This window comes from Symsagittifera roscoffensis, chromosome 5 (genome assembly GCF_963678635.1).
Source record: "Symsagittifera roscoffensis chromosome 5, txSymRosc1.1, whole genome shotgun sequence".
NCBI classification, from domain to species: domain Eukaryota; kingdom Metazoa; phylum Xenacoelomorpha; order Acoela; family Convolutidae; genus Symsagittifera; species Symsagittifera roscoffensis.
Window position 1 is genome coordinate 19,147,479 of NC_087066.1, and position 4,699 is coordinate 19,152,177.

At 34.8% G+C, this 4,699-nt stretch overlaps 1 protein-coding gene across 1 annotated transcript in view; it reads left to right on the plus strand.

The window, feature by feature from the left end:
• The window catches only part of LOC134846052 (dolichyl-diphosphooligosaccharide--protein glycosyltransferase subunit STT3B-like), a 382,597-nt gene that overhangs the window by 72,762 nt on the left and 305,136 nt on the right, over nt 1-4,699 (plus strand). The window lies entirely within an intron of this gene.

Genomic DNA, 4,699 nt, shown 5'->3' on the forward strand with positions numbered 1-4,699 from the left:
ACGTGCTGGAGAGAGTTTATATGAAACGAAAACAACCTAACGCCACACCACGCATTTTTTCATTAGTCACCCACGATCGTCCCGACTTTCTTCTCACCACCCATATCACACTAACACACCAGACTTCCCAGTAAGTGATCTACCATTCTTCCCTCATTACACCTAGTATAATGGAGTAAATGGTGTTCAACGCGCACAATACGTAGTTGAATATTCACTACTCCCAATATTTTCATGAACTTCCTTCTATAACTTTACTAATCCACTGAAAATACCTTTAAAGAATAACCCCTTTAATAACGAATTTTATGACTCTCTCATTCAATCAGCAACTACCGCACTTCATCTAAACCATTTCACCGCCATAGGCTTAAATCAAACGCTAAACCGATTTATTGCACAAAAGCTAACAGATTTTCTTTTAACCACTATGACCACACTGTCATACGACGACGACCCTAATATCAACTCACAACTAACCGAGAAGTTTTTGATCAAATCAGAATAAATTTTTCATCTTGATGGCACAAATAAGAAATTGGACCACATCATTGATCACGCACTAACAAATACTGAAGCTTACGAACCCTTCTTCAACAAATTCAATCAATTTGCACTAACATTTATTTTTTGCACACCAAACGAAAGAGATATTCACTGCTCACCATCGCTATATGTTTATTAACTCAAAATTCAAATCACCCTATTTCTTAAATTTCACTTATTGCATTAAATCTACTAACGTGCACGGCATCTTCCGTAATTATGACCCTATCCGACAGATGTAAATTTTTTGTCTCTTAACTAACACCTTCTCACTTGAAGACGCCCGTTCAGTCATCGTTCCCCACGATACTATTCATGCCATCGAAGTAGTCCTACTGGAAAACATACACAAACTCAAATTTAACCACAAGGATTATAGTCTAATACAAATTTCAAATCTCGAATTTTCAGCTATTAGCGAAGAAGTAAATATCATCAGAGCGTTGAACTTCTTTGACCTTTGCTTCGCACTAAAAACATAATAAGCAAGCTTGCTAAGCTTTTACTAATATCCGACATAATTAAAACTCACTTCCCCCTTGGATTTTTCCCGGACCCCGAATCTCGATAAGTTTATATTTTATTAATAAAACAAATGAATATTGATACTCAACATTTTTACACGTGTGTTTCACCTTTCCAGCCTAGATTTCACCCAGCAATCATTTAAAAGAATCAGAGAGAAAGCAAAAAATTTTCAAGTTTCAATTAATAACTCTAACTGTGTAATATAAATTATTCTGGTGCAATAATGTTCAATATACACGAATAAATTGATAACTCTGTAGTAAAATTAAAATTCGAAGTAGTAAAATTATAAAAAGAAAGTGAACTTATGAGCACTAACCTTTTGATGTGTGCTTCTTTAATAAAACTCAAATAATTGATATTCTTTCGCCCACAATTCACGCACTCCTTCCACACAATATGCAACGCGCCCTCATAGAATTTAAAGTATTGACCCAACATCGCAGGAAAGGTACTCATTGAAGACGAATAATGCCACTCGATGCTGATCTCACATACGATTCCTCTTCACTTGGCGCTTCACACAGAAAGGTCAAACCCGTCCTCGCTATTCGATGAATAATTAAGAATTCACGTAATCTCGCTCTTTTTTAACGATATCAACACATCATTGCATAAATCTGAAACCTAACACGATTACTGAACACGATCCAAATACACGAAACCCATTTCTGAAAAACGAACGACTGTACTCCTTCTCTCGATTAAGACAACTACTCTATAACACGAGCAACTGTTTCCTTCTCCTCATTCACGCTGCCACTGCATCAAACGAATCTACTCTAAGAATCAAAGAATCTCGCCATCCATCCTTCACTACAAAAAACATTAAAACTTTAAATTCTCTGAACCCCTGATTGGTGGAACCATTTTAAACTAGTATTTATATCCAATTATATTATTGATAAAACGATCTCTGTAAAATTTTCTAAATAAACAATTATGATCCATAATTAAAACTTACTATAAATTGTATAGCTGAAACTATTCATAGTTTCAGCAACGGAAAAGAATAAATATAATCCAGCAAACAGTCGTTCTTCTTCAAAACAGTTATTGATAGCTTATCTCGCAAATACCAGTATACACTAGATCTACTGAAACTAGGAGTTATACGAGTAAGATTAAGATTGGTTTTAGACTAAAAAATTTCACGAATCTATCCGGCCGAAATTTAGATAGCGTGACGAAAAGACGGTGTAACTTATCTGTTAGTACTCTATGAGTGCGCCACCCCGGACTTAAACTCAATACCTATCATTAATAAAAAGCTTTCTTGCTACAAGCTTAGCGGTATGAGAGGATTTTTTTGAGCGATCTTTGAGCGGATTGAGCTTAATTGGATATAAAAAAGCTCAAATCTTTCAAGTGATAAAGTTTGGTACATACGCTTTGTGATTGGATATCTCTGCTGTTTATAGACAGCTGTTCTGTTTAATATCACTTTACCAGTTGTTTTAAATTATATGAATTACTCGGTTACAGGTTTTCGCACTGACAAAAATGTTAATTTTTAGTAAGAAATCAAAAAAAAACTTTATAAAATTTATTTGAAGGGATTCTAAATAAGAATAATTATTTTAAACATTTGTTTATTGTCTTTTTGATGAATTGACAGATGTTAATACAATTTGAATGGACTTTCATGCATCTTTCCTTACAAGTTAAATACGGATTTTTTGGTATGTTCGTCTCTAAAATTAGGAATGATTTGTGCGAATCTCTTTAAAAATATAACTGTTGCAAATCGGGTTTTTCAGAACAAGGAGGTTCGCCTTAGAACTTAGCACAAGAAATATTGATTATGAAGAAGACTTTTGTATCAGTTTAGCTCACATTTGTCTTTGTTGTACTGCGAAAAGCCTATGACTGCAAAACTTTAACAGGTCGCCCATAAAATTAAGAATTTGCGTCAAAAAGCACTCGTCAAATGGCTGTAGTTTAATGGAAAACAAACAATGATTTTTCTTGTAACCAAAGTTTGGAGCAAACCTTATGATGAATACAAGATTTGAAACGTGAAAGGCTACAAAATTGAACATTTCACCAAACCAAAAAAAACTGACTTACATCGATTTTGGTAAGATTCGGATAAAGGTAAATACTAACTACCAAAAGGCATTCAAATCATTACGATTTTTTGCGGATAGATCATATTCGATCTATTTAGATTCCATTGCAGTTCCTAAGTTTGCTATGGTTTATCGGTTTCAATTGATTGAAATTGATTTATTTTTAGTTTGTTTTCAGAATTTATACTTTTTTAAGAGTCACGAACGTAGTCAATACTCTTATAGAGGTCTTAGTCAGGGGCGGATTTAATGGGAGGCGGGGGGACGCAGAGGTTTCTTCTACTCAGGGATTCCAACAACCCCTCGCCAACCGATTTGGTCTCTTATTTGGTATTATTTCATGACACCCATTTTTGGCAAGCATCCCTAAAAATTTTGTAAGGGCGTCTTCTTGGAGTGCGAGCCAAAAAAGCGCAATTTTGTTGCGTCAAAAATTTTCTATCAAAAAGGTCCAAAAACGGCAAATTTCTGCGCCGCTGGAAAAACTTTGGCAAATTAGGGTCTTTATTGTTTTCTGAGAACTCTCGGAAACTTGATTTGATTGACATAAAATAAAGTCGACGGATATTTTGATTTTTTTAAAAAGAATATTAAACCCGCTACTGGTCTTGGTGATTTTTTGTTTGTTTTTTTTTTCAGGAAAGTTTGTTTAAGTTTATTCATGCTAAAATCTGAATTTTTGAGGATTGACGCTTGATTTTTGCTCAAGTTCAGCTCATTTCGGTTGAAACCAAACTCCTCAATCGAACAGCCCAAGTGTAAAGGTATTGGAAAACGTGATCTACTTCTAGTTTTGATAGTGGTTTTTATTTTTCATTTCAGGTATCCCGGCGAAATAAAGAATTACATACAGACACCGGTTTCTCAAATTGGGTATAGTTTATCAAAAAAGAGACCAAAGAAACTGATCTTGAAATTCAAAGAGCTTTAAGGCCATATAATTTTATTTTTGAAATTTGAAAATTGAATTTTTTTTCGATTAAGTGTTTTTTAAATTTTCTTGCGTTCATGAATATTTTTCTACTGTCTTCTGTTGGCTATGTTTCTCAGTGCTATTCCTATCGAATGACAAGCTCATTCCAAGACAGATGCGACCAACATCAGGGCAATTGGGACCAAGTTTATGACTCTTCAGAATGTCCAGGTCGTTGCCGGTGATATTCAGAAACCTTTCAGCTCTAGACTTTTCTCTATACGCAGAGCTAAAGCGGTTGTCGCCCCGCTAATTTGTCGCCTCGAGAGCATAGGTTCCTCGATTACATCATTGAGTCAAAATCCATAAATCAAGGGTGTGTAAATGTCAGCTCAGCTCTATTAATGTAGATGACCGACCGAGTCCTTTGTTACCCCCCCCCCCCCCCCTGATTATTTTCTTCTGTTTTCGTCACTGATTTCTTAGAGAAAAAAAAACAGTTCGTAGCCGTGGTTCTGTCCGAATCTATACATCATGTATTTAAAAACAAGATAAAACTCATTTGATAAAAAAAATCAGCCAATAAAATTGACCGACTTGTGTTGAAAATAGAAAGCAAAAGAATGATCGATTTAATATT